The 20,511-nt window shown below is 37.9% G+C and overlaps 1 protein-coding gene across 1 annotated transcript in view; it reads right to left on the bottom strand.

The window, feature by feature from the left end:
- Nucleotides 1–20,511, bottom strand: part of CFAP20DC (CFAP20 domain containing) — a 2,639,303-nt gene that overhangs the window by 1,349,644 nt on the left and 1,269,148 nt on the right. The window lies entirely within an intron of this gene.

Raw genomic sequence — 20,511 nt, 5'->3', positions numbered from 1 at the left:
TGACACTATTATTTCTTGTTAGAATTTTCATTTACTCAGTTATACTTACTCAGGAGGAACAAAATTTTGATGACAAAAATTATGCTCAAATCACTTTGGCTTATTATGAAAAGATTAATAGCACTTCCAAAGAAGAATATACAAATTATATTTTCAAATCTTGTGAAAATTTCTACTTCATTTGTCACACAAGCATTGCTGTACCAAAGAAAATTTTTCCAGCTTAAATGAAAGAAGAAATATAATTGATTTTTCAAGGCTACAACGCAGTACCACTTAGCTAATACCTAATAATCAACTTTCTTGACATCGGTCATTCTGCTTGGTAGTTTGCAACTACAATTTCACTTTTTTCCAGTCTTTTACACATTTTGCCTGCTATCTTCGAATTAACTTATAGTAGTCTCTGCACCGATATGCTAAATGGTAAGTAACATGACACCAGAATTTCTTTCCTATCTGTTTGCACTGCTAGCTTTATTACAGACAACAAATTAAAAGTGTAAGTGTATGTGATATAGCAATAACCCACGCCTGGGTGTGGGTAATGCTGGATTTACCCACGGTTGGTGTGGTTTGGTCACGAGGGTGAAGCCCGAGTGGCCAGACAAAGCCAACTGTGGGTAAATCCAGCATTACCCACACCCAGAAGTGGGTTATTGCTATTATACAATGACATTATTTAAGAAAAAAATAATTACTTTTCTTAAATAATGGCATTGTATAATGCCTCCTTGCTGCCCGGTATTCTGCGGAAGTTCTGATGTACTGCTCATGCGTAAGCCTATGCAGTACATCAGAGCTGTGGGCAAAAGCAATGGAGAAATCAAGATCTCCGTTGCTTTTTACAAACTGTTTCGCTATGTTAAATGGGTTTAACATAGCGAGACAGTTTTAAAAAAAGCAACGGAGAATCTCCGTTGCTTTTTTTAAAGCTGTCTCGCTATGTTAAACTCGTTTAACATAGCAAGACAGTGTTGCTGTAAGAATTATAGTAATGGAAAAAGTCTGGGCGACCGGACCTTTTTCCAGTACTATAACTCGGATTTACAGTGTGCATGTTGACCAATCAGCTTGCACATTTCTGAATATTAATGGGGGGTTGTTGTATAATATTAATTAACATTTCTGGTAAAAATAATCACACACTGCTGTTTATGGTGCAGCCCAAACAATAATCAAAGCATGAAGCATCTGTCAACTATGGTGGTGTGGTTTACTGCATATATTAATTAAAGCTACTCTCCCAATTAGGTCAGCCAGCCTACAAACAGGCAAATTAGATAATGACTTGTACTGATACTTAAATATCTTCTTTCAGACATTGTCATAGTCTATACTTTCTGTGAAACTTGATCTGGCATTTAACATAAATGTGTACAGCCATTACATTAGGATTATCAGTGTATAGAGTTTAAATGAAACCAGTCTGAGGAGTTCATGCTCTATGTGAATGAAGAAAAGCATTAAAGATAATGATATGTTTGTCCTGTCTCCCAGATTCACAGTCCAGAAATGCAGGACATAATGAATTGTCTGCCAAATCCAGTTTAATAGGCTTTCTATGTAAAGGCTGCAAGATTCTGTATCTGTCAGCTAACAGGCAGTATAACTGCTGAAATAATTTATGGGTGCTCTTTTCATAAAAAGCATAGACAGTGCATTTTGTAATTAAACATATTACTCTTTTATACACTTAAGACTCTAGTTGTATTACACAGCAATGAACCCCCTTTTCCCCATCATAAGGTTTAACTGTTTGAAGCACCACCTCAAAGTTTACTTTTACGAAATGCCACCAGAGTTTTTTTTTTCTTAAGCAATTCTGCCACACACTATTTCACTAACATAACACTGGTAAAGAATTTTCTTTTCAACCAGCCCTTTAAAATTGCACGACGGCCCATTTTAATTTCTGGAGTGATTCTCTTTATGGGCACAGGGTAAATTTCTTTGTAAGTAAACCAGTTCTTTAGTTAATTCACACCAGCTCTCTTTGGGGCTGTTTTTTGAGGAGTGCGACATAGTGAATCTCTAGCTTTTTGCACACGAAATAGGTCCAAGGGCTACTCCGATAAACTAGTATTTCTGTAATTCGTACCCATTAGTTAACTAAGGGACTGCTTTAACTAAAGCGACTATATCAGTTTTAAAGGTATACACAATAAAACGCGCCTTTTTACTCAAACTCTCATTAAGAGTCCTACCCTTCTAGTTAGTTATACAGTTCTAATTAACAACATTTGGAGTCAAACCCTATGTAATTAATGTCTTTGTTTGCTGTTTCTTTTTACTGTAATATCTCATGAACCTATGCCTTCTCATATTATTGTTCTTATGTTTTACAATGCATACTCACTAGATGCTTCTCTAGTTACCATCTTACTTAAAGTACATAGGTGCTCAGGACTAACCAGTTTCAGTACAAGATTGTAAGCTTTTGTTATTTGCACTATTTTATTTTTTATTTCTCTCTGATTGCCTTACCATCTTCCTCTCTCTCTCTTTACTATTTTAGTAGTTTGAATAAGTGGACCCTGCAAATACCCATATAATTTGCCTCTACCCTCCTAGAAGACCTACTCCTTTTGTCTGCTAAACTCCAACCCTCCTGGCATCGGTGATACCTACCAGACAGACTGTGAAAGTATGTTATTCATACATGTTTAACCCTCATCACCTGAACTGTGTGAACCAGTCTAGCTACCTGCACAGGACTGCCAGCAGCCAATAGGCCCTGCCCCCTTCACTACACTCCTCTAGACTCTCGACTACCATTTTATACTTCTATCTCTTTTCCCTCTCACCTTTCCTCCATTATCACCCACCTACGTGCATATCTGTGATACTTATTCCCTTAGGCCACTAGGTGGCATCCTTTGTTCTTTCAAATCTGCTCCCTCTTGATTTATTACAACACACACCCCTATATCTTTTTAATTGGTGTCTGTACCTTCTCCCTATCCTTTTTACTTGTTTTCCTACTCTCAGGACCCTGCTATACCAACTCCCATTACTCCCCTGTGCTCCAAACCTTAACATATTCATAGGTTTGACTCTACCCTTTACATACCTTATAAATTTATACTTATTTACTTACCTACCTGCTGTTTTCCCCACCTTACAGATTGTTTTCTCTGTGCCACACCACTCCTTTGGCTCTTCCCGCTCCGTTCGCCCTGCGGGCTCACTCCGCTCCCCTCCCTGCCCCCAAATTCCACCCGCCCCTAGCACCTCTACCTTTATACCCTCATAGACACACCCCTCAAGATCAATCTCCACCCCTTCTAGTCCTAGCCCCTCCCTACTCCACCTACCTGCCCTACTCCACCTACCTGCCTACCCTACCTTCTAGAACCAGCCCCTCCCTACTCCACTTACCTTCTCTCCTTCCTACTCTTCTCACTATCCTCCCACTCTATTTCAGTTACAGATTCGCTAAACATGTCTAATCAATACCAACCTTTGCTACTTATATCCTTCCTAACTATCGTCATCTCTACCTATCTCTCTACCTCTTACGAACAAGCCCTTCCTTATACACTAATAATTCCACACAAACAAACCCTAACATCCCCCTAGCTCTAACAATTACCTATCTCAATACCATCCACAAAACTTCCTACCTTCAAGTTAAATATCACCGACTTTCTCACATCAAATATCCTACTCATAGCCTTAAAAAACATTTTTACTACTATGACAAAATTTCTCAATTCTACAACCCTATATTAATCTGCTCATTAATACACAGTGATATCCACCCCAACCCTGGCCCTAACTCACCCCTACCATCCTCTAAATGCCACCAACTTAATACAAGACCAACACCATCCACCAAACCCCCCAAATCACTCTCAATTGCTCAATTAAATTATACGTAGCATCTGTAACAAAATACCACATATCCATGCCCTTCTAGATGTCCAACAGTTTGATATCCTCTGTCTAACTGAAACTTGGCTCAAACCTACAGTTAAAAATAATGAAATCACCCCCCCTGGCTATAACATACTCAGACAAGACCGCTTAAACAAAAAAGGTGGTGGGGTGGCAATTCTCTATAAAACCGGACTGCAAATAAGCAAAGTAAACCATACCCTTCCATCTGACAATAATGTTGAAATAATTATTTCCAAACTTCAGCTCAACCCTCACAAAACAGTTAACATTATCTGCACCTATCTTCCCCCAGGAAAAAATCCCACTATTTTAGAGGACCTATTAAATTGGCTTTCACTAAATCTCCCTCAAGAAACAATTCTTTTAGTAGACTTTAATATTGACTGGAATTTATGTCAACACACCTATCCACCCACCCTTATTAACCTGCATGGCTTCTCTCAAACCATTAACTCCCCAACAAGAGCAAACAAACAAAATAACAAAGAAAGTATACTTGACTGGATACTTATAAACAGTCCTCAGCAAAAGTATACAACAGGGACTCTCCCAGATGACCTCAGCGACCACTCGCTAACATATATCATCAGGCATAAAACAAGTTTAACTATCCCCACCCAAGTCATAACATCCCGTAGCAAAAAATTCCTTGATCCCATTCTGTTTCAAAATGAACCTATGCAAGTCAATTGGTCATCTCTTAAATCTCTCCATATAGACGAAGCTGTTAACTACTTCAATCATACTTTTCTGACAATCCTAGAACATCATGCTCCAATGCGTTCTATAAGAATTAAATCTAAAACAGCCCAATGGCTTTCTAATACTACCAGGAATCTAATCCTTAGTAGGAACAAAGCCTGGACAAAATGGCGTACCTCAAAAAACATAACTGATCGCCTTATTTTCAGAGAACAAAGAAATTTAACAAAGAAAGCCATCCTACAAGATAAGAAGAACTTTTATACTCAGCTACAACAAACATCCCTACACCAACCACATAAATTCTGGACCGCCATTAATACACTGTTATCACCTGGGAAAGTTGCCACACCAAATCCTATTGATTCAAACCCCGACTGCCCATTACAAACAGCAAACGCCTTTAATACTTTCTTTACCTCTGCCATTCTAAAGCTAGCTAACCAACAAAGCCCTGATACCTCCAAACTACTAATCCAAGGCCCCACTCCCCCCATTCCACCTCAAACCCATACCTACCACATATATATCATCCTTACTTCAAAAATTAAAACCTACAACCACCTCGGCCGACAAATTACCAGCAGAATTCCTCAAAATTGGTGCAAAAGCCATAGCTTACCCAATCTCTATACTGATTAACAGGACCTTAAAAGAAAGCACAATCCCATCATTATGGAAAATCTCATATATCATCCCACTGTTCAAAGGTGGTGACTCTACTGAGTATTCCAACTTTCGTCCCATAGCATTATTATCACCACTTGCAAAAATAATGGAGAAATGCATCCACAAACAGTTACTAAATCACCTACTAAATAATAACCTCCTAGCTAAGTGCCAACATGGTTTTCGCCCTTTCCATAGTACTACTACAGCCTTACTATCCTTTATCGACTCAATAAACAAAAACCGCAACAATAACATACCTTCTTCAGCCTTCTTCGTTGACCTATCCAAAGCCTTTGATATGGTCAACCACAAACTTCTCCTCCATCGTCTGAAGTCCCTCTCTTTTGACAACACAGCCTTAAATTGGTTCACATCCTATCTGGATAACCGAAAACAGGCTGTACTCTGGCATAACCATCTCTCTGATCTCCTTCCCACCTCTATAGGAGTCCCTCAGGGCTCTATCTTAGGCCCTCTACTATTTTCCATCTTTATAAATGACCTTCACCTAGCCACTCCCCTATCAACTTGCATTCAATATGCAGATGATACAACCATTATCTGCTCAGCCCCAACACAGTCTGAACTTTATTCTCTCACACAAAATACCTTCATTACCATAGAGCAATGGTTCTCTAACCATTGTCTCCTTCTTAACCCAAAGAAAACCAAACTCCTGATTTTTACACCCACTCTCTTGTCTCCCTCCATTAATTTCTCACTCACAGCCAACAATGGCATCCTTATCTCTCCAGACAATAACACCAAACTACTAGGCATTACAATTGACAACCAACTCAAATTTGACATGCACACTGACTCTACAATAAAATCAACAAACAGAAAACTAGGCTCTCTGTATAGAATTAAATATTTCCTTAATCTTGAAGCCAGAGCTACAATAGCTAGAACCCACTTAATCTCTTCCCTATTATATGCCTCCCCAATCTATACAAATCTTTCTAAATATAATCTTAACAAACTAACTACATCTTATAACAATATTGCCAGATTTGCTACAGCCTCTCCATACAGGACTCATCATTGTTCTAATCTTAAAAAACTAGGGTGGCTAGAATTACCCAACCTAATACATTTTAACCAACTTACAATCGCCCATAAAGCCCTCTACCACCCAGACAATACTCCAATGCTCTCCACCCTCATAAAACCCTATAGCAATCTGAAGAACCTGCGCTCCTCTAACAAAATACTGATTCATACTTCCCTATCTAAGAACTCAGCAGGTGACTCCACATTTTCAAACTCAGTTGGGAAAACATGGAATCAACTACCTCAAGACCTCACTACTCAAACCTCAATCCCACTATTTAAAACTAAACTTAAACTCTTCTTTTCCAACCATTGGCTTTGCTCTTGTAATAACCCAGACTAACCTTTTGTATCTCCCTGCTATGGGACTTTTTCCACCCTCTCTTTTTCTTATATCTAACTCTCTACATTACTCTCTACAAAACTGTTTCTATTACGTCATTTCTAATAAAGGCGCAAAATCTCTACTTTTCAACTTCTTATAAAGATGTAATAGAGTAACTAGGTACTCTACATGTATTTTTATACTGTACTCTTTTCTATGTAATAGAGAGACTAGGTACTTTACCTCATATTGTACTCACATGCTTTTAATTCTATCAGAAGGTTTAAAGTACATGTTTTTAGATTTTATTTGTATATGCTGATATATTATGATAAAGTTTTTTGTTTAGTCTTACTATAGTAGTATTGTAGAGGAGCTTTTCTCCCCGGGCCTCCACTGAAAATGGACATGTATCCAGTTGGACTAGCCCGGTTAACAAATGTAAAATAAATAAATAAATAAAATAAATAAATAGGTGCTGCTTTTCATTTATGATTCTACTACACTTCCACAAACAGAGCTTACTAAGATTTCATGCTTTATAAAGTGGCACCATTTTTGCTTTTCACACACTTCAAATTTCTTTGCTTTTCCAACAAGCTTGGCTTACACACCACACACACACACACACACACACACACACACACACACACACACACACACACACACACACACACACACAGAGTGACTGTCCAGCTGAATACAGTTTTTACCAAGCTGTGTATTTCAACAGCAATACAGTTGTCTTCAACAAGCAGTACAATTTTTCTTGCTTTAAACACAGGACACTTCACAAATGCAATAAATATCTGTGAAGTCAACACAACTTTGCAGTGCTTAATATTTTTATTATTATTATTTTTACCACTGAAGCATACCATATACTGAACTACCTTCAGCAACATGCTTAAATTCTACTTTTTACACTGTAATGCTGCCAGTTTTATTTAACAACTTCTTTTTGCTTGCAAAGGCTCCTATTTTCTTGGATTCCCTCTTCCAACATAAAATTAATTTGCAAGCAACAAAACATCCCAGTGGACATTTTGCATTTGTTACAGGATAACCAACAACAGCATAAAAATGTTACTGGTCCTGTTACTGCTATCTGTACATCAGTTATTCTGAAATGTTTGAGAAGCACCACACTACGCATTTCATATACTGTTTATACTTGTTTTAGGAGAAATAATGCAGTCACCATTTTCCAGTGAGCATACTTCATAATTATCTGACTTTCTCAGACAACAAGTGCAATGACTTTCCTTAGCACATCATTGCTTCTGAACAAAGACTCTGTCATACCACAATGTTTTTCCTGCACTCCATACATCAGTTTTTGCTTCACTTGTTTAACCACACCACTTTGCATACTTTGCACATATTGGCAACACTTTCTTATATGTTGGGAATTCATAACAGCTTTCCCCAAGTCATGCATAACCTTAAGCCGCAATGCTTCACAGGATACTGCTTGCACATCTTTGTTTAGATGGCAGTAAGCTCAAACTTGTAGTCAGTGAAGTCAGTACAACTTTGCAGTGTTCACTACCACCTTTAGTAACTTCTTTCACTAATACTCTTGAGCACTTACTTAATATTTCAAGAACATTTCCCAATGCATTTCTCTTATCAAATTAATAGATTCACTGTGAACATCATTGGTAAGCAGCCTTTACAGTAAAATTACTATGCACGTCTTTGGTAAACATCCTATCAGCAATTTCATATCTTTCTTTTAAAACATTCAACAATGTATGTCATTTTCCTGTTTTCCATGAAATTCTTTTAAACTTATTTTAACAATAACTATGCTTCACTCTTAAGAGTTTAACTCCTGTTTCCAGATATCTGTTTGGGGTCTGGCAGAGAGGAGCCTAATAACTGTTCAGCACAGCTTCACAAGCATCACTTTCACAATAAGGTTAGTGAATACAGTTCAAGTAAAGCAAATGTCACAACTTGTAACCACAATTTCTAATAGTCCCTAAGAATATACTACTGAGTTAGCAGTGAGCAAAGGCTTCATTAAACAGTTCATCACTGCAAGGGTTACTCCCTCACCCAGTTTGATACATGCTTTAAAGACCACTTTGGTTAGACTCACAGTAACTCAGAAGCATTTTCATGCCTTATAGGAAAACTCCACCCTCTCATACAGTTTAACTCAATCATTAGCTTTCTTTTCTCCCTACATCATGGTTCCAGCATTGTGTAGGCACCAGAAACCTGCTTGTACTTTTTAAAACTTTTGTTTCCTTGCACTGGAGTCAAGGGAAGGGAAAGACCACTGACTTTTTTTTAAACTCAACTTCTCACATACTTTGCAGAGAAATTCATCTCTACCTGCATGACATATCATAGACACAGTTACATCTGTAGTTTACTTTGTCTGGTACTGCTGACAATCTTAGATGGGCAATCAATCCTGCTAATGTCAGGATCACAGCAGCTGATATAAAAAAGACAGAAAGCTGTGGAACTGTTTTCCACTGTTTTTATTGCAGAGAGGAGGAGAATGTAACACTCCCCTTTCATAGCAAAACAAAGCAATTAGATCAGTCAGTGGTTTAAAAGCAGTTGTCAATTCTTCTGACAAATTTACATAAGCAGCAACACAGTATTGAAATGCTAAGCTTTAAATGTTATTTATAATAGTTAATATGTTAAGATAACAAATATAAAAAAAACAGATAATGCTCGCCACAGCAAATGTAAAAACCGTTTATTCACTGCAGTACAAAGTTAGCACTTTCATGTTATATCAACGCTTCTTCAGACTTCAAACAATTGCACTGAAACACAATTCATTTAAATAGTGATACATAAAAAAATCAACCAATCACTACCATCTCTACATTGTCACATGTTATGTCACATAAAATTTAAAAGCATTTGTAAAACCATACATTCATCATAACATTAACATACAAAGATATATTTAAACAAAAATTAATTAATAAAACCATATCTATACAAAACGCTATCATATAGACACAAAACTAGTGTTTTAAGGGGCGTGTTGCTAGAAAAGGTTTCAAAGTTACCTTTTCATTTAGCCCACGTCCTCTATATCCCTGAATTCTGATTATCCATCTATTTTCACATTCTTCAATGTGGTTCTTAACATTACCCAGTCTATTTGTTTTTTTGATCGGCTCCAACACACTGAACTTGAATTTATGTGATGTCCCTACACTCAACACATGTCTGGCCAAAGCATTGTGTTCGTCCTCTCTATTAATAGCATAAACATGCTCTCTCACACGTTCCCTAAGACTTCTATTGGTTTTTCCTACATAGAAACACAAACATACTCGACAAACAGCAAAGTATACTAGGTCTCTAGATCTACAGTCAGCTTAAAAGTTTAATCTAAATACATTCACTGTATCGGGATGAATAAAACAATTACTGCCAGACATATAAGCACACTGATTGCACCCTCTACAAGGGAAGGTGCCTTGTCTATTGGATGTAGTTAAACCCTTCTTGTCACTTTCGTGACACAACAGCCTTTTTAATGATTTTGAATTCTTATAGGCAAAACTTGGTCTATTTCCTACTATCCCAACAATTCTATCATCAGTGGTCAGGATGCTCCAGTTTTTATTGATGACATCCTTAATCTTCAGGTTCTTATTTGAATAGGGGATCGTTATCCTACTTACATTAACCTGCTGTTCCCCATTATTCACATATGTATTATGACCTTGATACCTATGTAGATAGGGCTTACCCTTCCCTTTCCTCATAGGACTATTTACTTGGTAAACACCTTCTATTTCCTTTTTACTATAGCCCCTTAATGAAAAATTATCTGCTAACATCTCTTGTTTCAGTTTATAGCTCTCATCTTCAGTACTGAGGCGTGACATTCTAAGAGTCTGACTTGTCACTATACTTCAATAGATATGTTGGGGGTGCATGCTACTGCAATGTAGGATGCTGTTCCTCCAACAAGGCTTTCTATATATCTCAGAGTGCATCACATCACCTTTCTTTAGTATCTGAACATCTAGAAAATCTATCATAAAATCTGAGCTTTTATACTCAAAACTCAAAAAATCAGTCGTACCATTTATATAATCAATGAAATCAGTGAGCTCACTTATAGTGCCATCCCATGTAAAAAAACACGTCATCTACAAAACGTTTATAGAATTTAATGTGTTGGCTATAGACGGTATTGGCCATAACATACGTGTTCTCCCAATACGCTAACACAAGGTTAGCGTATGAGTTTGCACAAGGGGTGCCCATGGCAACCCCTTTTTTTGTAGATAGTACTTGTTATTATACAGGAACACATTATTATTCAGTACTAGATCTAATAGCACTAAAATCCTAATGATCAAATTCCTAGGTACCCCTTTTTTAATTAAATAAAGTCTCACAAACTCCATCCCTGTGTCGTTTGGAATTGTTGTAAATAGAGATACGACATCTAGGGTAACTAATAACTCATTACATAAATCATTACGGGAAGATGCATATTCACCATAGCATTCTAAAAACTCCTGTGTATCCTTTAATATAAATGTAGACATTCAGAGAAGTACATGCCAAACAGGAGAGGACCCAGGACTGAACCCTGTGGTACTCCACTTGTCACTGGTTTGAGGTCAGATTTGGAGTCTGCTACTTTCACAGTGTAGGTTCTATCAATGAGCCAGTTGGCAACCCATCTTGTGACATAGGGATTTATACCTAGTTTAGTGAGTTTATCTATAATTCCAGAGTGGGGGATGGTGTAGAAAGCCTTGGCAAGATCTAGATAGGCTGTGTGAACCACCTTACCCTTGTCTACGGCTTTCGTGACTGCTTCAAAGAAGTCTATAAGGTTTAGGAGACATGATCTGCCTTTTACGAACCCAAACTGGGTGGGGTCCAGAGTTTGGAGATTACCAATGTCTTTGTTTATAAGTTCCATGATGATACATTCCATGACCTTGCAGACCAAGCTCGTCAGGCTAATGGGGCAGTAGTTCCCGGGGTCCGTGGTGGCTCCCCCCTTGTGGAGTGGGATAACCGTCGCTGTGCACCATTCAGCAGGCACAAAGCCTGAGGTGAGGTTATGATTGAACATGGTACTTAGGTGGGGTGCCAGTTCGTTCTGTAGTTCATGTAGAACGCAACCTGGGATGTTGTCATGTCCCATGGATGCTGTGTTCTTGTCTTTGGAGAGTGTGGATTTTAAACACGAAAAAAGACACCGAAGGATTTCAGGCAGCAAGCTAATACCAAAAAAAGTCTCTCTCGCAATATAGTGCTAGTATTAAGCTGAATGAAATAATTTAACGCTTTAATTTACGTCCGTTTTCATCCACACTTCATCAGAATAAAAAATGGAAATACAAAAGACCCAGAATACACTTCTTTTATACAAGTAAAAAATTAAAATATCAATCTATCTAATAATATAATTAAATTCTTGTTCAATTAAGAAATTTAAAACAAACATATAAAAACACTGTTCAAGATAAATCCAAAAATTCAAGTAGCATAGTATATAACTAACAGTATTTGTATTCTACTAAAATTCCTATAACAAATATATAGGCAGGATTCATCATGTTCTAAACTGAAATATTATATATATATATATTATTTGCCAGAATCTACGAGCATTTATATGACATTAGAACAGAGAGGGAAAGCAATGCACTTTATAAACACTCTCACCTTTGTACTAGAGCTAAATATAGATTTTTCGTGTTGGAGGTTGTACAGAGCGATCCTAGGGGTGGCACGTGGGAGACCAGGGTTGAATATCGGGAATTGTTCTAGCAAATAGTGCTAGAATCAACCAAATTCCCAGGTCTCAATGACATGGTTTCTATAGTACCAATACTTAAATTGAGAGCAGCCAAACTTTGATCCTGTAATATCAAACCATTTTATAATTCACTTCCTATGGTCTATAATATTTCAGTTTAGAACATGATGAATCCTGCCTATATATTTGTTATAGGAATTTTAGTAGAATACAAATACTGTTAGTTATATACTATGCTACTTGAATTTTTGGATTTATCTTGAACAGTGTTTTTATATGTTTGTTTTAAATTTCTTAATTGAACAAGAATTTAATTATATTATTAGATAGATTGATATTTTAATTGTTACTTGTATAAAAGAAGTGTATTCTGGGTCTTATGTATTTCCATTTTTTATTCTGATGAAGTGTGGACGAAAACGGATGTAAATTAAAGCGTTAAATTATTTCCATTGGTTTCCTCAGCTTAATACTAGCACTATATTGCGAGAGAGACTTTTTTTGGTATTAGCTTGCTGCCTGAAATCCTTTGGTGTCTTTTTTCGTGTTTACTAGTTCGTTTAGACACTTTCCTGTGCTTGGTTTACTAGAGTGTGGATTTTACCTGTGCAGCCGTGATTACAGGAACTTTGCATTCTTCCGGTATAGAGATGGGCTCTTTAGGGGGTGAGAGGGGAGTAAAGTTAACACTGAACCTATCTGCCAAGATGTTGGCAATATCAGTTGGGTCTGTATATTTAGTGCCATTGTGCTGTAACTCAGAGCAGATCTGAGTGTTGCCATTGAGATTCTTGACATAGCTATAGAATGCTTTGTGATTGTCTTTAGAATCAGTGGTGATTTTGTTTTTGTAACTAGCTTTGGAGGATTTCATCAGGGATCACAGCTTCTTACTGAGGCTGACCAGGGAGTTCCTCCACTCATGGGATTTTACTCTCTTTTGCAACAGTTTCTTCCTTCTGTTGTACAGTTTGTTTATGGCAGGGGACCACCAGATTGGCTTCCTTTTTTTGGAGGATAGCGTCTTGGTTCTGTTTGGGATAGCACGATCCATGCACTCATGTAAGAGTTTATAATGTGCAATTGTGTAGGATTCAGTAGTCGGAACTGTATTGTCCATTTGCATAGGTGTGATGAAGTTCACCACTTCTGTCTTAAAAAGCATGAAGTTGGCTTTGGAGAAATTTTTTACCATGGTTTCCTTAATGGGGGGTGGGGGCAGGATGTGGATATCTAGGGTAATTAGCTTATGGTCGGATCGGACCAATAAGGCGTTGACTTCAGGTGTGGAACACTGGTCACTCATGTTGGTAGTGACTAGATCTGGGATATTGTTGCCCCTGGTGGGGGTGTGGATAAGTTGATCCAGGGCATTGGAGTTTATGAATTCCAGAAAGCGTTGAGCGAAGGAGTTGGTACATGAGTAGTTTTCCCAGTTAATGGTGGGGTAGTTGAAATCGCCCATTATTAGGGTGTTTGGCTGAACCCTAATATTTTCCAGTACATCAAGAAAAGAGGAGTGGGAATCCTGGGGCATGGACATATAATTATTTACAAAATTCCAGACAGCTGTGCTGGCAGTACCTCCTTTTGCTACACTTCTATATAAATCATGTCAATATCCACAAATGACATATAACTATTTACAAAATTCCAGCTATCTGGGCTGGCTGTATCTCCTTTCGTCACACTCCTTGTAAGATGATTGCTGATAAAAGAAAGAGGAATGCCCCTCTTCTTGAAGACATTCAGGATTCTGAATCTGGACAGGAAGATGAAGACATGGATAAATGGTTTACTCCTCAGTTTTCTAATTCAGGCACATAGGACAGCCCAATTTCTGATTTTCCTTTAGGGTTTTCTCTTTCTTTGGAATTTTTGCAGAATGTGCCAGTGTTTTCAGTGGGAGAATACTAAGGTTTCTCAGTCCCTCAGAAAATACTATGAGCTGTTACAGAAGGGATTTCTAGAACCTTCACCCATTGCCACATTGCCGTCAGCTTTGGACAATGGGTGTCACTGCCTACAATCTTCCTTATAGTTAGCATGCTGCCCCTAGTGTGTTTCACTTCCTATAGTTTTCCTTATAGTCGGCATGCTGCCCCTAAAAAGGCAGACAGAATATATACAATTTCTCAATCTTTTAATTTTATATACTCTCTTCCCAAACCTAACCAAGCAGCTTTAGCTTTAGTTAAACCTACTGCATCTAAACATTTAGTTAATTCCAATTCTACTCTTTCTGACAAGGATGGGAAGATTGATAAGTATGGGAAAAATGTATACTTCTCTAACTTTGATTTTCAGATTTTTTAATTGTCAGGCTCATATGTTAAAGTTTATTCTAACTAATTGTGAAAATATGAGGAATGTTTTGTTTGCAGTTCCTTTTTTTTCTCTAAACACCTTTATTGAATTATCACTGTTACATAGGCAAATTTACATTCATGTAAAAGTAATCAAACTATATTAACATAACAAACATTATACTTCACATATATTGCTACATATCATATAACCTAAGCAATATTACATAAATTATTTAATTCCTGCTTTCCTTTTTGTGAGGAAAATCTGCTTTAAATTTGTTTTCTTCCATTGTCCATGTCACAAATATTTGTTTACAGCGTGTACATAACTCAGTAGATACTTCTTCCAGGGCCATGGTCACTTGTACTGTTTTGAAAAGGTTTGCCTAGCTGCATTCTCAGAACCTCCCAAATGATGTGAAAAATGAGATTTTAAATTCTCCTTTGAACAGAGGTTGCTCTTTTCCAAATTTTCTAAAGGATTCTCTAACTCTTCATCCAATTTTGGCAGAAAAAAAAAAAAAAAAAAACAAGCAAAAAAAAAAGACAAATAGTTTCTACAAAATGCAGGTAAACGGATGTTTAAGATAAAATGACAGGTGTGAACAAAAATAATTCATGAACCCCCCAAAAAACCAAATGAATGTTTAAGGGACCTTGTCCTGCCCTCACACTCTGGTAGCCCCTTTTTCCATCCAGAAATTCTGAATCTCCCCTTTTCTCTTTGGCAACAGATAGTTTCAGACAAATACGTTTTGAAGACCATTTATCAAGGTTACAGATGGCAGTGGGAAGAATTCCCTCTTTTCTAGGAGATAATTCCTCATCAACCAGTGCAGACTGCTATATTCCCTCCTGTCCTTAAATACATGCTGTCACAGGGACTGAAATAACCAGTTCTTCCTTCCCTGGTTGGGAAAGGTTTTTGTTCAAGGATGTTTTTGGTGGCAAAGAAAGAATACTTGGAAACCAGTTAACTTCTAGATCATTCATTCCAAAACATGTTTGTGATGGTGTGCAAGTTCAAAATGCTGTCACTTCACAACACAGTACTTCTTTCTCATTTAAGTTTCCTGGTAAGACTAGATTTAAAAGATGCCCGTCACATCCCTGTTCATCCAGATGTCAGCCATTTCTTAAGGATTTGTGTACCTGGATCATATTATCAGTTCTCTGTATTACCCTTTGGACTATCCACTGACCCAAGAGTGTTCACAAAGTGTCAAGTTAGAGTTATAGCTCATTGAGGGCTACAGGGTATCCACACTTTTCAATATTTAGATGACTTGCTTATGTTTGCAGAGTGTTTTTCAAAATGTCAGAAATCTCAAACTTGGGTGAGAGATATCTTACAAAAGCCGGGATTCCAAGAGAACATTCAAAAGTCTTTTTTGACTCCATCACACAGGATTGTGTTTTTGGGCTATCAGCTAGACACCTCAGTTCAAATAGCTTTTCTTCCACAGAAAAAAAGTAGATATATATCTAGATCTATTTCTAAGGATTTCCACTCAGACTTCAGTGACTGCAAGGGAGTACCTCAGCATTTTTCATCTTATGGCATATATGACTCTCATGATACCACTGGCAAGACCCCATTTGAGAAACATACAATGGTATCCAAAGTATCTTTGGTTCCAGAATCAACATCCTTTGTCTTTTCAAATCCTAGTGCTGAGGTTTCTCTGAAGAGAAATCACTTGATGGAGACAGCAAATATCCCTAGATCCAGGTCTTCCCTTCTCCCTCCCTATTCTAAAGCTGTAAGTCATCACAGATGTCTCTGACTTTTCTTGGGGAGCAGTTTAGAGAGTGATATAATATAAGGCCTGAGGGACATGAAAGATAGATGGAAGCATATAGATTTAAAAGAGATGCTCGACCTTATAAAGGTCCTCAACTCTGAATCATCTTTGGTCCCCAGGACTTCAAGTTGTTGCAGACAATACTACAGTCGTGTGGTACATCAGCAAGCAAAGAGCAACCATGTCATATTACTTTTGCAGACTAGCCATGTTAGCTTGGCATATAGCTTCACAGCACAATCTTACTATACAGGCATCATACATTCCATTAGAGCAAAACTGTGTGGCAGACAAGCTGAGCAGGACAAAGGCAAACCATTATGAATGGAAAAATAGATTGGGGGTCTTCCAAAATTTGATCCCGCTGTGGGGAGTTCCTGAACAAGAACTCTATGTCTTCTCTCTGAATAATCATCTGGCAAGATTCTGTTACAGGGGTCCATGCAAGGAGGCTTGGAAGACAGATGCCTCTTCCCTTCCCTTGGACAGAAATGTTCCTGTAGGCTTTTCCATCCTTTCTACTAACATATAGGGTACATCTGAAGATTCAGAAGGAATCCCCCAAGGTCATTGTGGTGATTCCATTCTGGCTCAGGCAACAGTGGTTTTCACTTCTTTTGGAAATGACCAGGTGCAATTATTACAAGCTTCCTCACATAATGGGATGATAATGTCTTAATTCACTTTAGGCACCTGCTTAGTGCAGCAGGTACTGATGAAGACAACAAAGTCATATATTAGTAAATGGAAATGGTTTTCCAGTTGGTGCCAACAACATAACCAACACATTTTAAGGGAAAATGTTTCTCTGGCTTACAATACTTGTAAGTTAGTATTCTATGGCCTTTCTTAGTCCACTTTCAAGGTTCAGTTATTATCCCTTACAGAATTTCTACACATGGACCCTTCTCTTTTGATACATTCTCATGTTAAAAAGTTTTTGAAGGATGTTTTGCATAAGAGGCCTCCATATTCTCTGTTACAATATATACATTTCAACAGTTACAATAATACATGTACATTTCTTCCTCTGTCCAGCAGGATACACTGTTGATACATTTTTAACACAAACAACTTTACAAATACATTTTCAGCACAAGCATCTGTACAAATCAGTTTGATATTCAAATAATATATAATTCTTTACTAAATTCCAGCTAGCTGTGCTGGCATATGCTACACATCCACTGTTCTACCTCTCCTGGCATAGCTGGCAATACCTCGCATCATCACATCCCCTATTTGGGGTCTAATTTTGTGTTAAAGAAGCTAACACCTGTTCTATCTGAACTAGCTACTATAGCTGACATGAGGTTCTTAACATGGAAAACAAACTGTTTTACTGATTATTCTGACCTCTGCAAAAACATCTGAACTGAAAGCTTTTATGGTGAGTCAACCTTATCTCATTTTCCACAGAGACAAGGTTGCTTTGAGAACTAATTCTTATTTTATGACTAGGGTGGTATCCGAGTTTACTTTAAGCCAACTATTCATCCTCCCATTTTCTTTCCTGAACTTAAAAATGAGGAAGAAAGGATACCTCATACCTTGGATGTCCACTGACAATACATATCCTATCTTGGTAGAACTAAATCTTTCAGACATCTGGAACAATCATTCCTTTCTTTTGAAGGTAAGAAGTAGGGACAACTTGTGTCAGAAGAGACCATTTTCAAATGGTTGTCTAAGGCTATTGCCTTTTGTTATACTCACCATGATAAAACTAATTTAGGCTGGATCAAGGCCCACGCTAACAGAGCCTAGGCATCATATATGGCTTTTTGAAAAGAGGTTGGATTTTAGCAACATTCTAGAACCAGCAACTTGATCCTCTACACATACACTTACAAGGCATTACAAGCTTGATTCCTTCTCTAGGTCTTGATCAGGCTTTGCTTTGACCATTCTCCAGGGGCTCCTGGACTCTTCCCTTCTCAAATGTAGTAAGCTTTGCTAATTTACCCATATAGCTAGGGCTACTGTAGCAGTGATCAAAATGATGAAAATAGTATAGCTGTGTAAATAAAATGACCATAACAGTAGATGTTTGAATGATCACCACTGAGTGGCCGTTCTCTCCCTCCACCCCCTTGTTTTTTGGTATGTTCAGGCCAGGGTGTGGACACTAATTTTTACATTGTCCTTTCATGGCTCAGCCTCCCTCTCTCTGCTGGCATGAAAGCTCTAAAGGGCTTCACATTCAAACCTGTCTTTTTAGTCATGTCATCTAGAGCTGACTAATGGTTTGGGCATGTGTAATGTGCCCTGACGCTCTGGAAACTGGCCATATGTTATATGCTTGGCAGGATATAACCCATACAGCTATGTCTACTGCAGCAGTGATCATGCTAACATCTATTACTATGGTACGTTTACTTATGCAACTGTACTTTATTTTCCCTTCCTCCTAGTGTTTTGATTATTTCAGCGGAAGACTATCCAAACAAGCTATCTTTGTCTAAAGGGGCATCCCATAACTTGAACTTGACATCATCAGGTAAAGACTGGAGACAGACAGGAATAGCTCCTTAGGACTGATCCTGTAGCAGCTGCTTTAGAGGAGGTATCAGTGGTGTCAGAGTTGAGTAAGCTTGGCATTAACGTTGGGTGTCAGGTACTTGATAGAACCTGTCTAGCTTCTTGCATGGAAGAGAGTGGGATTCAGAAGCAAATGAAGCAGACAAAAATGTATTTTTTAAAGCTTCTAAAATTGGAGAAATAACGTTTTTAATGTCCATATGTAATCAGTCATAATATCTTTTCTCTGTTTGAGACTCATTTGCCCTCACAGTGGAAGTACTTCATTATGTTATGGATTGTATTAAAAAGGAAAGTTCTTGAGGTGTGTATGAAGACAGAGTATCATCTGCTACTGAGTAATATGCTGTAGGTGACTGGATTTTGGAAAACTAATCAAGAGATTCAGAATCAAAAGATTCAGAATCAGGTTCTGAAGAAAGGTCTTTTCAGAATAAGATGACTACTTTCTTTTGTGAGAGTAGAAGCTGTGGGATAATAAAATTTAGAAGACTATAAGGACATAAGGGTGTTAAAAAGTCCCTGACAGAATTTAAATTTCACCTGCTTAGGATCCCTAGGGGTAGGGGTAGATGTAGGGGAGGCACATCTCTTTTTTTTCCTTTTCTTTGCTGTATCTAAATATTCAGTATGATGAGGACCCAATTGTGGCCCTAACTTTATAAGACTCTCTGGTATATCATCTCAATCAAGAATTTGTGGAATCCCTCAAGTTCCCTTAGAGAAAGAATCAGCCTTGGATCCCCCTTCATGGCTTTATCAGCTTTCTGAGCAGTTAGAAGAGATGTGTTAACAGTCTGTGATTGTCAGCTTCCTAAAGGGTCGCAATAACGGCAACAGATACAGTAGATGGGCAGTCCACAGGCAGATCAAGTGCCTCAACAGGGATGTCTGACTCAAATAAAGTGAAAGAAGTGGGAGGGTCTGTATCTTCTTGCAGCTTCTTAGACTTTTTTCTAGGCTGAAGAGGGACATTACAGGCAGACGAATGAGGCCATCCAAGCATGTGCTAAAGCTTGGTGATGTTTGTTTTATATGTATATCCAACCCAAGAAGTAAAAACATCACACAGACAAGCAGTTTAGCAAAAACTACAAGACCAAGAAAAGCAAGAGTCTTTAATATATAATACCTTAAACCTCCTCTAGTGGATTGAGGCCAATGGGGTCTATGTCCCTTAAGGACATACCAGTGTTTCAGCTACATGGTTTCTGAAAGCCCATGACTTTTTATTTTTGAGACTTAACTGGAGCATTCAGGCAATTAAAGACCATATGTCCCTCAAGTACCAGCTGACAGTTTTGTGCATAGGTCATATGCCAAACATATATCATAAAAGAATGGTGCCTAAGCTTCTACAGACTGGCAGGACATACAATATCCTTGGTAGGATACGTCCCATATGCCAGCATTACTGCAACA

Source organism: Protopterus annectens, chromosome 7.part0, assembly GCF_019279795.1.
Source record: "Protopterus annectens isolate FY-2018-M chromosome 7.part0, PAN1.0, whole genome shotgun sequence".
NCBI classification, from domain to species: Eukaryota; Metazoa; Chordata; order Ceratodontiformes; family Protopteridae; genus Protopterus; species Protopterus annectens.
Note: the sequence above shows the minus strand (reverse complement) of the source record. Positions and strands in the feature narration are given on the sequence as shown.